General features: G+C 39.2%; 1 protein-coding gene across 3 annotated transcripts in view; it reads right to left on the bottom strand.

Annotated features, from left to right (window-relative positions):
* MAPK10 (mitogen-activated protein kinase 10) overlaps positions 1–17396 on the bottom strand; it is a 195169-nt gene that overhangs the window by 38792 nt on the left and 138981 nt on the right. The window lies entirely within an intron of this gene.

Genomic DNA, 17396 nt, shown 5'->3' on the forward strand with positions numbered 1-17396 from the left:
CTGATCACAGCTCCAGTACTTTGGCCACCTCATGTGAAGAGTTGACTCATTGGAAAACAGTCTGATGCTGGGAGAGATTGAGGGCAGGAGGAGAAGGAGACAACAGAGGATGAGATGGCTGGATGGCATCACCGACTCGATGGACGTGAGTTTGAGTGAACTCCAGGAGTTGGTGATGGACAGGGAGGCCTGGCGTGCTGCAATTCATGGAGTCACAAAGAGTCAGACACGACTGAGCGACTGAACTGAACTGAACTGAAGCTTAAAATTTGTACTACTTGTCACTTAGTGGTTTTACTTCTCACTAGATTGTGGGGACAAAGTCTGGAGGATGAAGATTGTATCTTCATTTACCAGAGCCAAACACTGTACTCAGCACATAACAGATACGACAAGGCTTCTTTGAGAAGACATTTGAGCAAAGAACTAAATTAAATAATGGAGGGAAGCCATGTGGATTTATGTTTTATGATGCAAAAAAAAAAATCTGCTGTAAGTCTCTTCAGATTTCCCTGGAAGTAAAAGAAACAGACAAGGAATGATACTATTTCTTACAAATAAATACATGTAATGTGTGTAACTGGTAGTACACATCTGGACTACATTTAAGTGTCCCATCACATGCCCAGTGCTTATATTTCACCAAACCATCTAAGTCAGATTCTGTGCCAAATCCCCAAATTCAATCTACATCACATTCTCCACTGATGCTGCTGCTGCTGCTGCTAAGTCGCTTCAGTCGTGTCCGACTCTGTGCGACCCCATAGACAGCAGCCCACCAGGCTCCCCCATTCCTGGGATTTTCCAGGCAAGACTACTGGAGTGGGTTGCCATTGCCTTCTCCAACATCACTTCCCTTGTGGCTCAGATGGTAAAGCGTCTGTTTACAATGTGGGAGACCCGGGTTCGATCCCTGGGTTGGGAAGATCCCCTGAAGAAGGAAATGGCAACCCACTCCAGTACTATTGCCTGGAAAATCCCATGGATGGAGGAGCCTGGTAGGCTACAGTCCACAGGGTTGCAAAGAGTTGGACACAACTGAGTGACTTCACTTCTCCAACATTGTATTCTCCACTATCAGACAACAAAAAAATTTCACCATTTTCAGGAAATTTACAGTCATCATGAATCAGGTAACCATTTAGGGTTGGAGAGAAATGGAAGGATCTTGATTCTCCTTTTGCCTCCCAATTCAAATATTGTGCAATAAATTTGGTTAAGATACCTTTGAGAACATTGTTTTATCTGAATCAGCTAAATAATTGGTAATCAATGCTCTCAAAGACTTTTGTGAATTACTAGTCACCTCTTTTATGTTACCTGTAATTGGCATTGAAACCAAATTGTCAAACCAACCTATCAACCACTCATTTTACCTTTGGTGGCAAAGTTGGCTTATGGCCATAAGTGGTCATAAGTACATGACAAAAACACCAGACAGAAACACTTAGTATTAAATCGAAAAGTGCTCACAGAGAACATTAGAGCTGTGGAGTTGGGGAGACAGATCTAAAAATGGGTCATTTTAGCATTGTACATGATATGATGATGGCATGTGGAAGGTTCTAAAGAAAAACAGTGTTAACTTAAAATTCTGAGAAGCAACAGCTTTTACTGCAAGGCTTACCACAGGCAAAAGGCCATATTAGCTTCCATCATACGTTATAGGACAAAATTAAGGAGATTGGAAAACATCCTGGGTGAAAAGTCGACACATCAAATATAAAGAGTCAGGCTCTTAAGGTCACGTGCCGTTTGCACCTCTGTTGGACAGTCACAAAGCAGAAGCAAAAGGAACAAGGGGATAAAAGCCCTTCAGCACTTCCCTATCAGTGACATGACTCAGTAGCAATTCATTCTAGAGACATTAACCAGAGAAAACCACACTCCTCTAGTTAGCATAAGTGAGTAGAGTAGCCCCAATAGAAATCCACAACGAATAAAGAAACAGAAACTCTACTAAGGAAAATGGATGTGCCTATTCTTTACTGCCATTAAAAGAATGTTATTGTATTTTAACATAAAAATTCATCTTTTTTCCTATTACAAAATAGTTTTATTAAAGTATACATTTTTTCAAAGTACAAGTTTCTGCTTTTCTGTCTTTCCTAGTAATGACCTCTGTGAAAAATCTTGGTGGTGGTGGTTTAGTCGCTAAGTTGTGTCCGATTCTTGCGACTCCATGGACTGTGAACCTACCAGGCTCCTCTGTCCATGGGATTTTCCAGGCAAGAATACTAGAGTGGGTTGTCATTTTCTTCTCCAGGGGATCTTCCCGACCCAGGACTTGAGCCAGTGTCTCCTGCATGCAGGCAGATTCTTTACTGACTGAGCTACAAGGGGAGCCCAAGAACATGACATAAAGATTTGGGATTAGTGAAATTTTTCAATCATGTATAAAGAGTTCTGCTAATCTAGTGATTACTGTTTCTTCTACCTACCTTGGGTTTCCCTGGTGGCTCACTGGTACAGAATCTGCCTGCTATGCAGGAGATGTACCTTTGATCCCTGGATACGGAAGATCCCCTGGAGAAGGAAATGGCAACCCACTCCAGTATTCTTGCCTGGAGAATTCCATGAAGAGAGGAGCTTGGCAGTCTACAGTCCATGGGATCACAAAGAGTCAGACATGTCTGAGCAACTAACACACACGCACACTACCCACCTAGATTCAATACACTTGGCACATTATATAAGTAAACGTTCATGTACCATTTTATAAACACAAGATGGTCATCAGGTAAAAAGTAGCAAATATTGTAACTTCATTTCTATTCTAAATGTCATCAGTACAAACATTATTAAAGAATTTCCTTTATGAAGAATATTAGATGTTTTTAAAGAAAATCATGACATAGTGCAACAACCACTGGTTTAGAACCAAGGTTTTTAGCTATGGACTGTGTAAAAGTCATTTCTAAATTTTGTCAAATGGGAATAATGGTATTTAGAAATAGTGGTAGGGGTTCTTTTGCCGGAGTAACAGGAATATAGATGGGAAGATTAAATAAAGTAGTCAATATGAAGGTGATTAAAACATTTCCTTAATTAATTATTCTGAGAACTTGCAGTGTGCTAAGAACAAGTAGTTACACCGATGATGTAACTGAATGAGACAAAACCTTTGTCCTCAAATTGTTCCTAGAGCAATCATTTCTAATGTATATATATACGGTGGAAACAGAATGCTGGGGTGGCTGGGTAGATGACTGGATAAGGAACAGAACCACCTAATGATGAAGGATTATTTCCTACTGATTTGCTCACAAGATCCTAGCATACCCCACACATCCCATCAAGAATTATTGTCTTGGGATTTCCCTGGTGGCCTAGTGGTTAGGATTCCAAGTTTCTCTGTGGTGACCTGGGTTCAATCCCTGGTCAGGGAACTGAGATCCTCCAAGTCTTAGAGCACAGGCAAGAAAATGATAACAATTGCCTTAATGCATGTTGATGACTTGATGATTGCTTCTCAGGTACACTGTGGAAGATACAGGTTGAGAACACAAGTTTCCTCCTTACAAGCACAATCAGAGAACTATGACCTAATGTAAGGCATAACTATTGTCCCTATTTTTCCTCTTAAAACATTTCATATAATATATTTTATTTTTTAAAAAGTGCATGCCTTTTCATTCAGTAATGAGATATGAAAAAGAAAATAATTCTAATTGAGCTATTCATTAATAAGACACAAATAAACAGCATTTCATTTCCCTTATGTCATAAAGGTTAAGACCGTTAGGTTGAAACGATTTTGACTACACTCACAAACTAAATGTCCTGCTTTAGTAACATCATGTATTTTCAAATCTATTGAGCATTTTCACATATAATATCTTATCTATTGACATTGTTAGATAGGAAAATTCATAGATAAAGATCAGTTGTGACAATTATACCACCAAAAACATCCTGAATCTATCATTCTTTTTTCATCTCGACTGCCATTGAAGTTCATTTTATTATCATCTTTTATATCAACTACTTCACCAGCTTCCTAACTGCTCTTTCTGATAATGGTCACCATCTCATCAGTCAGAAAGAATGGTCAACCTCAACAGACATCTCTGATCAATATTCCTACAGGCATCCTTTCTGTTTTCAGTGTGGGTTCTCTCTGAAAATGACTTAATGGTGCTTCCTGACCTGATCCCTTCCTTGGTCACACTGAATTACCTGAGAAGAACTGCAAGAAAATGTTTTTTCTCTCTTGGTCTTTGAACAGGTTGAACCTTTGAATAGAAGATTCTGCACTTCAATCTCTGTTTCATTTGGCTAACACTTCCCCATCCTTTTTGATCCATTTAAGACTTTCTTTCCTTCTGAAAGTCTCACAAACTGGAGTCAAGATTGCCGTGAGAAATATCAACAATCTCAGATATGCAGATGATACAACTCTAACGGCAGAAAGTGAAGAGGAATTAAAGAGCCTGTTGATGAGGGTGAAAGAGGAGAGTGAAAAACCTGGCTTAAAACTCAACATTCAAAAAAGTAAGACCAAGGCATCCAGTCCCATCACTTCATAGCAAATAGAAGAGAAAAAAGTGGAAGCAGTGACAGATTTTATTTTGGGGGGCTCCAAAACCACTGCAGACAGTGAGTGCAGCCACGAAATTAAAACATGCTTGTTCCTTGGAAGGAAAACTATGAGAAACCTAGACAGTGTATTAAAAAATGGAGATATTACTTTACCAACAAAGGTGCATATAGTCAAAGCTGTGGCTTTCACAGTAGTCATGTACAGATATGTGAGTTGGACCATAAATAAGGCTGAGTGCCAAAGAATTGATGCTTTTGAATTGTGGTGCTGGAGAAGACTCTTGAGAGTCCCTTGGACTGCAAGATCAAACCAGTCAATCCTAAAGGAAATCAACACTGAATATTCATTGGAAGGACTGATGCTGAAGCTGAAGCCCCAATACTTTAGCTACCTGATGTCAAGAGCCAACTCCCTGGAAAAGACCCTGATGCTGGGAAAGATTGAAAGCAAAAGGAGAAGGGGGCAGCAGAGGATGAGATGGCTAGATAGCATCTAATGGACATGAATTTAAGCAAACTCCAAGAGAGAATGGAGGACAGAGGAGCCTGGTATGCTACAGTCCATGGGGTCCCAAAGAGTCAGACTTGACTTAGCAACTGAACAACAACAAATTCATTATTCTTTTGGCTTCTGTAGTGCTTTAGCCTTCTTTTTAATATAATTTACCAGAGGTCAAAATTTCTCATTTATTTTGTCTATCAACACTACTATATTATAAGAACTAAGTAATAAGAATTAAGTAATTTTATAATTATAATTAATGAACCCTCAATGACTATATGTGATTGAAACTCAATGAAAATTTAGGGAATTAAAGGTAACATAACCTTTAATTGTGGACTGTGAGCGGTTTCCATTGTGCTCTGCTATCCCCCAGATAACGACTTTGGTCTCCTCACTCTGTAACTCCTTGTTTTCTCCCATTGCCTAGAACCCCTTGGTTTAAGGAAGCTAGGTTATACGCCTCAATATTATAAATTAACTCATTGCAAATCTTTTTTTTCTTTTTCACTTATATTTTTGCTAAGCCTTCTATTTGTGGGGGGCTTCCCAGATAGCTCAGTTGGTAAAGACTCCACCTGCAATGCAGGAGACCCCAGTTCAATTCCCAGGTTGGGAAGATCTGCTGGAGAAAGGATAAGCTACCCACTTCAGTATTCTTGGGCTGCCCTTGTGGCTCACCTGGTAAAGAACCTGCCTGCAACGTGGGAGACCTGGGCTCGATCCCTGGGTTGGGAAGATCCCCTGGAGAAGCGAAAGATTCTAGTATTTTGGCCTGGAGAATTCCATGGACTATACAGTCCATGGGGTCACAAAGAGTCAGACATGACTGAGTGACTTTCACTTTCACTTTTCTATGTGTGGGGAATCTACTCAACACTTAAGAACTTCTCTGTGAGCGTATGTGTAAGAATTCTGGCCAGGGATAAACTTTTCTTTGAAATTATATAGGAGACCCAAGGCAATGGAGCAGGGAACACAAGCAAGCTTGCTTCAGAAAAAGAAGTGGTAACAGATTGCTGTAACATGATAACAGCATTCTGGTGCATATGTCATGAAAAGAAGTCACCAAAAATGGTTTATGCTAGACTTAGTCCATAGTAACAAACATCTTAAAATAAGAAATTTTCAGAAAAAGTGCCCAAAGCATAGCTATTTTATCCCTTGCTACTTCCAGAAGAACATGAGGAGTTCAGTTTTCAAAAAGTACATAAAGATGGAAATAATATCCTCCCTGGAGTTAGAAACTGTGGGGAATGTCTCTTGGTTATCAATTAAAAACATTTGCATAAACAATAAATTTCATTTTTTTACAACATGTTGTGGGTGAATAAATGACACTGTAAATCCCAAATTAAACCTGCAGCAAGTTATAGAAGTGATTTTTATCATTCTTAAGACTGTCTTGCCATTAGAAAGGGACATAATAATTTTATTATACTACATACTCTGTGAAAGACCATAAACTTTTAATAGACTTATAAAAAGGGAGTGTAACCTTTTCAATATTCTGTGTCATCCTTGGGTGAATCCATTCCACCCTCTCCTCATGCAAGATGGATGCCCCAGGGCCCAAGTAATGGTTCCACACTCGAGAAGAAAATGTTCAGATCCAGCCTTTTCCATGAATTTGAAGGTTAGCATGATTTAGCACTCAAGAGCACTTCCCGGCCACCCTTTTTCTGATTCTACAGCTCCTCAGATTTCCAGACTATAGACTTCTGGTCTTAGAAGAGTTCTGCTGACTTCATCTCTATAGCTTTCATCTGGGGCTAAAAAAATCAAACTAAATATCATTCAGATTTAATAGCTTTGTTCTCACAGGACCACACATTTGTTTTCAGCACCATTAAGGATTATAGTTTCCTATTATTTCCCTAGAACGTGAAATTTCTCAATTTATCTCCTAACCTTGATAGCATGTGGTGCTGTTTGGACTCTACGTCATGTCTGACTCTTGTGATCCCATGGACCGTAGCCTGACAGGCTCCTCTGTTCATAGGATTTTCCAGGCAAGAACACTGGAGTGGGTTGCTGTTTCCTTTTTCTTCTCCAGGGGATCTTCCTGACCCAGGGATCAAACTTGCATCTCCTGAATTTCAGGAGATCTCCTGCACTGCAGGCATATTCTTTACCTCTGAGTCACCAGGGAAGCCCATTACCTTGATAGCATAACCAAATTTAAGCATGAATTTTAAAACAAAATGACTGACTAACTTGACCCTATGGTCCCCCCTGCATACTGAAGAAATTAGGCCTTTTTATGTGTTTTAGCTGTTCATTTGTTTGTTTCTCTTTTATAAATAAAAAACATATCCACTTTCTTAGAAAATAGGCAAAATTCCAAAAATCTCTGGAGACAAACATGGTCAGAGAAAAATAGATACTGCAAAGGAAGGAAGTCTTTAATTAAGAGGAAAAAAATGGAAGCAAAGTATGGAGAAAACTGAACGGCTCATTCTCAGGAGACCTGTTCTTCATTGCAGAACAACGCCATCATGAAGCTATACACCAACCTGCTAACTGAACCCCTGAAAGTTCCATAGCACAAGAAAAGAGCTGGCTACTTGGAAAGTAGACATTGACTATTAATTCTACTTAGAAAAAAAAATGTCATTTTTAACTTGCTTAAAAACACAGAAAACCTTTTCATATCTTCAATAAACTTAAAAAATCATAATAAAATTTGCAAGCATAGTGCTTATATTTACCGATCCTTTCTCCCGAGAACCCCCGCCTAAAAAAAGTAGAATGTTTGTAGATGAAGGGTCTTTCCATACAAATAAAAATTACCTCAAGGGTAAAAATTACCTGAGATTTTTTTAAGAAGGCATTAACTCTTTTGGCTACAGCTATGACCGATAGCCAAATCTAATAGTCAATTACACATATTTTTATAGCTCCCTCATCTAAAACTTTCTGAATCAGACTAATGTTTTTTAAAAACATTGGAGACAAAAACTCTAAAATCTCATTAAACTCATGAACTATATCCCTAGGAAGATGTACACACATAATTACAGGCATATAATTTCAGTATGTTTTGCCCCAGCCCTCTGAGGCTCATCCAAGGAACCTCTAGGGATAAATGAATGCCAGAATAAGAGAGCTTAGGGCTAGATCATGAGCTCAGCAGAGTAGGAGAATGTTTCCCTCATTTGTGCCTCTTTAACTATGGAATGGTGCTTAACATAGCACATATGCACAAAGAATTTGTTACACTGAATTGTGCATGCTCGCATGTGTGTAGTAAGGGATTTTTTTTTAAGGAGGATATACTTTTTAAAAGTTCATCACACAAATAAACTTCCTTGAATCTGGTAGACTTGGGACAAAGAAAAAGTTTTTCAAGTAGCAAACCAGAGCAGCTTTAGGAACTTGCACATGGCCACCCACCAAATGGGCTTCCCTGGTGGCTCAGTGGTGAAGAACTTGCCTGCCCATGCAGGAGATGTCGGTTTAATCCCTGGGTTGGGAAGATTCCCTGGAGAAGGAAATAGCAACCCACTCCAGTATTCTTGCCTGGGAAATCCCATGGACAGAGGAGCCCGGTAGGCTACAATCCTTGGGGTCACAAAAGAGTCAGACATGACTTAGCAACAAACAACCCACCAAATAAGCATTACTGCCAGAAACAGAACAGAAAGTGAAAGTGAAAATTGCTCAGTCGTGTCTGATTCTTTGGAGACCTCATAGGCTATACAGTCCATGGAATTCTCCAGGCCAGAATACTGGAGTGTGTAGCCTTTCCCTTATCCAGGGGATCTTCCCAACCCAGGGATTGAACCCAGGTCTCCTGCATTGCAGGTGGATTCTTTACCAGCTGAGCCACAAGGGAAGCCCAAGAATACTGGAGCGGGTAGCCTATCCCTTCTCCAGCAGATCTTCCTGACCCAGGAATCAAACTGGGGTCTCCTGAATTGCAGGCAGATTCTTTACCAACTGAGCTATCAGGGAAGCCCAAATAGAACATTGGTGACCTTTAAATTACATACATACTGATTTATATATGTAATTTAATTTATACATAATTCATATATATAATAATTCACATATGTTTTATATAATCATTAACATGTGTGCCTTGCAGAAAATATCCCCACCTCTGCACAGCAGTAGCAGTTTCTTTATCAATAAAGGTTCTATATTGAAAGCATTCATAATGATATGAAGGTGGGCAGAAAAGCCTTACAGCTACACTTGAACTTGTAAACACAGTAGTTTAGAGGATATTCTTTTAGGACAGACAAAAAACTGTGGAAAGGAAACAGCCTAGTTTGATTATTTCAGTAACACAGTGGGTAGTCAAACAAAGCCAGAATGCAAATTACCAAGTAAGTTAGGTTTCCTAAAGATGAGCGATTTTTATGACTTCTGCTTATCTCAAGGCAAAGCTGTCCAGCAGAGATTCTCTCTCCTGACTGGCCTTTCTTTTTTCCTCTTTAGTCTTCCTCTTACTATAAAATTTGGTAAGTTTTCATTGAAAGAAAATCTTACAAGTTCCAATATTAACTTCTTTGCTTATCTCTTACAGACAGCTCTGAAAGGGGAAAAAATTTATTGTTTTTATTCTCTCACAGCTTGTGAATTATACTAACTTGTGGCATCTTTGCCAACAAAGGTCCGTCTAGCCAAGGCTATGGTTTTTCCAGTGGTCATATATGGATGTAACAGTTGGACTGTGAAGAAAGCTGAGTGCCGAAGAATTGATGCTTTTGAACTGTGGTGTTGGAGAAGACTCTTGAGAGTCCCTTGGACTGCAAGGAGGTCCAACCAGTCCACCCTAAAGGAGATCAGTCCTGGGTGTTCATTGGAAGGACTGATGCTAAAGCTGAAACTCCAGTACTTTGGCCACCTCATGTGAAGAGTTGACTCATTGGAAAAGACTCTGATGCTGGCAGGGACTGGGGGCAGGAGGAGAAGGGGACGACAGAGGATTAGATGGCTGCATGGCATCACCGACTTGACGGACATGAGTTTGAGTGAACTCCGGGAGTTGGTGATGGACAGGGAGGCCTGACATGCGATTCATGGGGTTGCAAAGAGTCAGACACAACTGAGCGACTGAACCGAGCTGTGGCATCTGCCACAGTGAATAATCTTTCTTTCTAGGATGAAAATATTAAGAAAATAAAATAGGGTCTCATAAATGCCTACTCCTGTGAGTAAAGTTGGTGGGTCTCACAATAACTAAAGTCATCTGGGAGAAAACAAACAAAAAGTTGTAGATTTGGGAGAAGCTGACAGGGACATTGTAACTCAGGCTTTCAGAGATCGCCACCTGTGATCTCTGGGAAGATAATTTCTGTTCCCTTCCCATGTTTTTAAAAGAATTCTCCTCCAGTGGTCTATTCAAGAGATTAAAAATATTCGCTGCCTAAAGGGTCCCACAGAGGAGCAGCAAAGGATGAGATGGTTGGATGGGATCACTCATTCAATGGACATGAGTTTGAGCAAACTCTGGGAGATAGTGCAGGACAGAGGAGCCTGGCATGCTGCAGTCTGTGGGGGTCACCAAAAGTCAGACATGACAGGCGCAGAACAACAATGAAAGGTAATGTATGAAAAGAAAGCCTGATCCCAGACTCTACCAGTCAGCAAAACAGGTATCTCCTGAGAAAACACTCTCCAACCACTCCAGTTTTGACACCTGAGAACAATATACATTCAGTGAACTCTGAATCTCCCAATGATTCGAAGTCAAGAAGGCTTTTCTTCTGTAGAACAATTTGCTAAAATTAGAGACGAATGAATTAGTGTTTGAGCGAAGTATATATTCTTCTTGTAAGTCATGTAGGGAGAGGGGCCTTTAAGAGCAGGTGGCTAAATCTATCTACAACAAACATTTTGACAAGCTCCCACCAGCATGGCATCAAAACAATCCCAATGTGATTCAAAAGATATCTTCACTTTAACAGCTGAGGCACTGGGCACATGAACTGTAAGTTTTATTTTTCTCCAGCAGGCAATTAGTAAACTGCTCACATTTTGCTGCTGAAAAGACTGCACCACCATGAACAGATGGAAATGCAGAATTCCACAAATGGCAGATATTAGGAATTAGAGACGTTGATTTAACTTTCACCAAGCAAACAAGAATCCAAAAACACACGTCACTCTTTCTATAATTAAATACATCAGAGTACATCAGATTCATATCCATTGTAAGCTCATGTTTCTTCCTTCTTATTTCTAAATTTATATACATTCTCTGTATAACAGACCTACTCAGAGTTCAACTCCACAACAAAAGGGTCTTCTGTGACAGATAGATGGCACTAAACTATTTCTCAAATTAAGCTTGCCAGGGAGTTGCACTAGCTTTTTCCCAGCGTGATGCCTGCTGCAATAATAAGAAATCATAAGACTGAAAGAGGTAGTCCTTGTGTCAGGACAGATGGAGAGAACAGCTGAGAGAAGGATTCAGCCAATTTAATAACTCCCTGTGAGTAGAATAAATCATAGTGAAAGGAATTCAGAGGAACATTTAGTCTGGAAAAAAAAAAAGAATTTAAATGGTGGCAATTTTAGAATGGAATGAATAGAATAAAAATGTTTCACCTTACAATATCACACAGTAAAAACAAAAAACAGACAAAAGGTCACGAGTGACCTGAACCCAAATTATAGAGCAGACTAGTGACAAACGCTTGGGAAGCATTTAGACTGATTGTCACATTTAAAAGACATAATGCATGCTAACATACTAAGGGAATGAAATCCACGATGTGAGGTATTTGAGGAACCACTGTTAATTATTCTTTCTTCCCTCTGAAATGGCAGTTTACCCTACTTATGAACATAGTTAAGAGAACTTACCATTTTTGATATTCTTAAAATGCTAGAGACAATGTGAAAAATCTTTTTTTGAGAACAATTTCCTTTATACAACCTCCCAGGACTTTCATGGAAATATTCAATTTATATTCTTTATTACATATAGAAATATGTCTAGTTGCAAATATGAAAACAAAAAAGTCTTTATAAGTTTTCCAAATTTTAATCCAAGGGGAGATGACAATGTGATTGAAATTATCTAAAGAAAAGTAAAAGGATTTTTTTTTCCTTACCAAAAGTGAGTGTACCTAACATCAAGAAGCAAACTAGTAATAATATCACTAGTAAAATCCCAGGTCATAGTCCGAGACATAGTCTTTTTTGCTTTAAAGAAAAGCGTTGGAGGCTTTTTGTCCATTAAATGTTAAGAGACACTAGTTATCTTGTTACATTAGTGAAATAGAGTTTTTCTACCCCAATAAAAATTTCAGATTACACCAAAAAATTCTTAAATAGCATAAAGGTTGCAGGTTATGTTTACTTAAGGGCTTCCCAGGTGGTTCAGTGAGTAAAGAATCTGCCTGCAATTCAGGAGATGCAGGAGATGGGGGTTTGATCACTGGGTCAGGAAAATCCCCTGGAGGAGGGCATGGCAACTCACTCCAGTATTCTTGCCTGGACAATCCCATGGACAGAGCAGCCTGGTGCGCTACAGTCCATAGGATTTCAAAGAATCAAACACTACTGAAGCAATTGAACATGTACACATGTTTACTTATATATGTAAAAGTTCTTTCTTTGTATTAATAGTTGAGAGTTTCTATTAAATTTTATGTCATAAACTTCATATTCAAACTGGCTTCTTTCTCAGGCACGCTAAAAACAAACAAACAAAAAGGTAACACCCATTAACCCTTTAAGCATGTGTCTATATTCCCCAGGCAAAATCAGGAAACAAAAAACAGTGGTTTCTGAATTTCAGATTGATTACTTATTCAGAAGCTGTCTTGAGGATATGGCCTAACCTTTTGATATTACTCACCAAAGAGAAATGTCAGTTACAAAGACTTTAATCTCCTTTCCCCTCAATAGGAGAGACACAGCCTATAGAGAGAGTTGTTTTCATTTATAACTCTTTTATATCATCTTTTCTAGATACTTCATGTTTAATGGTGTTAGACTCACTGAATTAGTACAGAGATTGTAAAATATTTGAAGCAAACACATACACCTCTTATTCAGTGGTTTATCACCAAAATGTAAACTGCTGAGGGACTCTGAACATGAGGGGCATCAAGTTCATATTCACAGTGGCTCATATTTTTCTCATTCCTAAATTTACATTCATTCTGAGTCTAGCAGAATGCATTTAATGCATTTATAAATGAAAATATTTATAAGCCTATTCTTTACCACATTGTTTTAGGAACTTCTTATGGACTCAAGAGAATTTTGTAGAAGATAGCTGGTTAAGCCATAGTTAGTGAAGATAAAGATAATATGAACAATAACTCATTCATGAAGTAAGTAATAGAAAAAGTTAATACATGATGTTTGTAATCAAATAATATTAGCTTTTACTATATATTCATGAGAATTAGAAGTAGAAAAGGAGAATAATTTCCCACCATCACCCTCAATAACTTGAATTTTTTGGAAGGCCACAGATAGCCAATATATTTACAGATGACACATGAAGTCTTTACTTAGTATGCCAACTTCAGGATTCTTTGATTATTCAATAATAATCTATGTGTTACAATTACTAAATCATACATAGGACACTGATTTGTATTCAAAGTCAAATAGTTTTTTAAATATCATAGCTAGAGATAGACTATCATAATTTGTTAAACAGGTTTCAAAGTAATTGATGCACATCAGGTCAAGGATTAGAAGATGGTCATTGCTATCTAGTTATTCCTGATTAACACTGAGGGACAATTATTACAGATTATTCTTATATTCAGAATCTTACATGCTAAACAAGTTAAATAGTCAAGTAAGGTAGATAACCCACATTTGGAGTCATTTAGGTCCAGAGATGATAAGTTATAAAATTCCCAATCAATAAAAATCTTCATTAGCTATTAACTGAATAGTCAAGACATATTTAAGAGAAACAGAAGATCAGTAAAAGCAGGCACTGTTTTTGTTTTGTTTTGTTTCTAATTCACTGCTGAATCACCAGAAGCTAGGTCAGTGTGGGACACACAGTTTGGGTTTAATAAATATTTACAGAGTGAATAAATACTAAATTGTTAATAAATAATCAGAACAAATGTGAATAACTCTGTAGGAGCTGGATAAAGAAGACGGGCTAATAAGAGAAGAAAAGACAAAGAACAAAGAACCAACCAAGCAGTGAATGAGAAGAAAGAATGACAGAGTGGCCTTTTTTGGTGTGTTTTACCTGCTTGGCAACAAAAAAGTAGCATGAAAACAACCTAAAGGAAAACAGATGGCTGAGTCCCTCACGTCCCCATGCATGGGCTGTTCAGCGTTGGCTCCACAAGCTGCAGGCTCCTCCTCAGTCACACAACAAACAACTAAAAAGTGATACCAATGTACACAAGGGAGTACACATATTCCGTTGAAAACCCAATGAGAAATGCTCTCTTGCCAAGACACTCAGGTTGGCATAGTATTCATGATTTCCTGGTAAGAAGCCAGAGTCTTCTCCTCTGCAGATTAAGTGTGCCTAATCAAAGAAATGCAAAAAAGCATCTGAGGAGGCCTTACAAATAGCTGAGAAAAGAAAAGAAGTAGAAGGCAGAGGAGAAAAGGAAAAGGATACCCATCTGAATGCAAAGTTCCAGAGAATAGCAAGGAGAGATAAGAAAGCTTTCCTAAGTGATCAATGCAAAGAAACAGAGAAAAACAATAGAATGGGAAAGACCAAAGATCTCTTCAAGAAAATTAGAGATACCAAGGGAGTATTTCATGCAAAGATGGGCAAAATAAAGGACAGAAATGATACGGACCTAACAGAAGCAGAAGATATTAAGAGGTGGCAAGAATACATAGTAGAACTATACAAAAAAGATCTTAATGGCCCAGATAACCACAATGGTGGGATCACTCACCTAGAGCCAGATATCCTGGAGTGCGAAGTCAAGTGAACCTCAGAAAGCATCATTATGAACAAAGCTGGTGGAGATGATGGAATTCCAGCTAAGCTATTTCACACTCCAAAAGATGATGTTGTTAAAGTGCTGCATTCAATATGCCAACAAATCTGGAAAACTCAACATTGGCCACAAATCTGGAAAAAGTCAAGTTTTCACTCCAATCCTAAAGAAAGGCAACGTCAAAGAATGTTCAAACTACTGCATAACTACAATCATTTCACATGGTAGCAAAGTAATGCTCAAAATCCTTCAAGCTGACCCCTAGTGAACTGAGAACTTCCAGATTTACAACCTAGATTTAGAAAAGGCAGAGGAACCAGAGATCAAACTGCCAACAAACATTGGATCATAGGAAAAGCAAGAGAGTTCCAGAAAAACATGTACTTCTGTTTCACTGACTATGCTAAAGCCTTTAACTGTATGGATCACAACAAACTGGAAAATTCTTTAAAAGATGGTAACACCAGACCCCCTTACCTGCCTCCTGCAAAACCTGTATGTGGGTCAAGAAGCAACAGTTAGAACCAGACATGGAACCATGGACTGGTTCCAAATAGGAAAAGGAGTTCGTCAAGGCTGTATATTGTCACCCTGCTTATTTAACTTATATGCAGAGTACATAATGTAAATGCCTGGCTGGATGAAGCACAAGCTGGAATCAAGATTGCCAGGAGAAATATCAATAACTTCAGATATGCAGATGATACCACCCCTAATGGCAGAAAATGAAAAGGAACTGAAGATCCTCTTGATGAAAGTGAAAGAGGAGAGTAAAAAAGCTGGCTTAAAACTCAACATTCAAAAAATGGGGGTGGGGGGAGCGGTCCTAAGATGGTGGAGGAATAGGATGGGGAGACCATTTTCTCCCCCAGAAATTCATCAAAAGAACATTTGAACTCTGAGAAAATTCCACAAAACAACTTCTGAATTCCAGCAGAGGACATCAGGCACCCAGAAAAGCAGCCCGTTGTCTTCAAAAGGAGGTAGGAAAAAATATAAAAGATAAAAAGACAAAAGAGGTAGGGACCGAGCTCCATCCTGTGAAGAGAATCTTTAAAAAGAGAGAAGTTTCCAAACACCAGGAAACACTCTCACTGCCGAGTCTGTGGTGAGCCTTGGAACAACAGAGGGCAACATAACTGGGAGGAAAAATAAATAAATAATTAAAACCCACAGATTACGTGCCCAACAGTAACTCCCCCAGCAGAGAAGCAGTGTAGATGCCTGCATTCGCCACTAGCAAACAGGGGCTGGGCAGGGAGGCGCGGGCTGCATTGCTTAGAGTAAGGACCTGGCCTGAATGCCCCGAGGGCAATCTGAGGGAAATAAGGTTGCTTGGGATAGCAAACCTGAATGCCCCGAGGGCAATCTGAGCGAAATAAGCTTGCTTGGGATAGCAAACCACACTGTAGGATAACTACCACGCGAAAAGCCTTTTTCTTGGGATTCTGGACGGTCAGCATCCGCCTGAGAAGGTGCGCCATTTGTACACCCAAAAAACCGAGAGGCAGAGACAGGGGAGGCAATAAGTCGCAGCGACTGTGCTCACCAAACACCTGGTCACCTGAGCTTCTTGGATCTGGGAAGGGCACAAAACGCAGGCCCAACCGAGTCTGCGCCTCTGAGGACTATCCGAATACCTAAACCTGAGTAGCTTAGACCTGGGTGCATACAACCCAGGGCTGACCTCAGACAGTTCCTGGCAGAGCAACCTAGAGCCTAAGAAGTGCAGACAGGGAAAGCACAAACACCATGAGCGCCGGCAAACCCAATGTGGCCGAGACACTGCGAGCACACGCCAGTGTTACTTGTTTGCAGCGTCCCTCCCTCCCCACAGCACGACTGAACAAGTGGAGCCTAGAAAAGTGTCCACCATCGCCCCCTTGTGCCAGGGTGGAAATTAGACACTGAAGAGACCAGCAAACAAAAGAAGCTAAAACAGAGGGACCCTCCTTGGAAGTGACAGGTACAATAGATTAAAACCCTGTAGATAGTACCGACTACATAGGAAGGGGCCTATATATCTTGAGAAATATAAGCAGGATCAAGGAGCTATCTGAAAATGAACTGACCCCACACTGCCCACAACACCACCAGAGAAAGTCCTAGATATATTTTTACTATTTTTACTATCATTCTTTAATTTTTTTTATTTTTAAGTCCTCTATTACTCCTTTAATTTTCATTTTTATAACCTACTATTACTTTGCAAAAAAAAAAAAGAGAGATAGAGACCCTATTTTTTAAAACAAACTTCATATATATATATATATATTATAATTTTTGTGAATTTTTTCCCTCTTTTTCTTTAATATTGTATTTTTGAAAATCCAACCTCTACTCTAGATTTTTAATCTTTGCTTTTTGGTATTTAGCATCAATTTTGTACCTTTAAGAACCCAATCTTCAGTACCCATTTTTACTTGGGAGCGAGATTACTGGCT

The sequence above is a fragment of the Bison bison genome, unplaced genomic scaffold (assembly GCF_000754665.1).
Source record: "Bison bison bison isolate TAMUID 2011002044 unplaced genomic scaffold, Bison_UMD1.0 scf7180017864228, whole genome shotgun sequence".
Taxonomy (NCBI): Eukaryota; Metazoa; Chordata; class Mammalia; order Artiodactyla; family Bovidae; genus Bison; species Bison bison.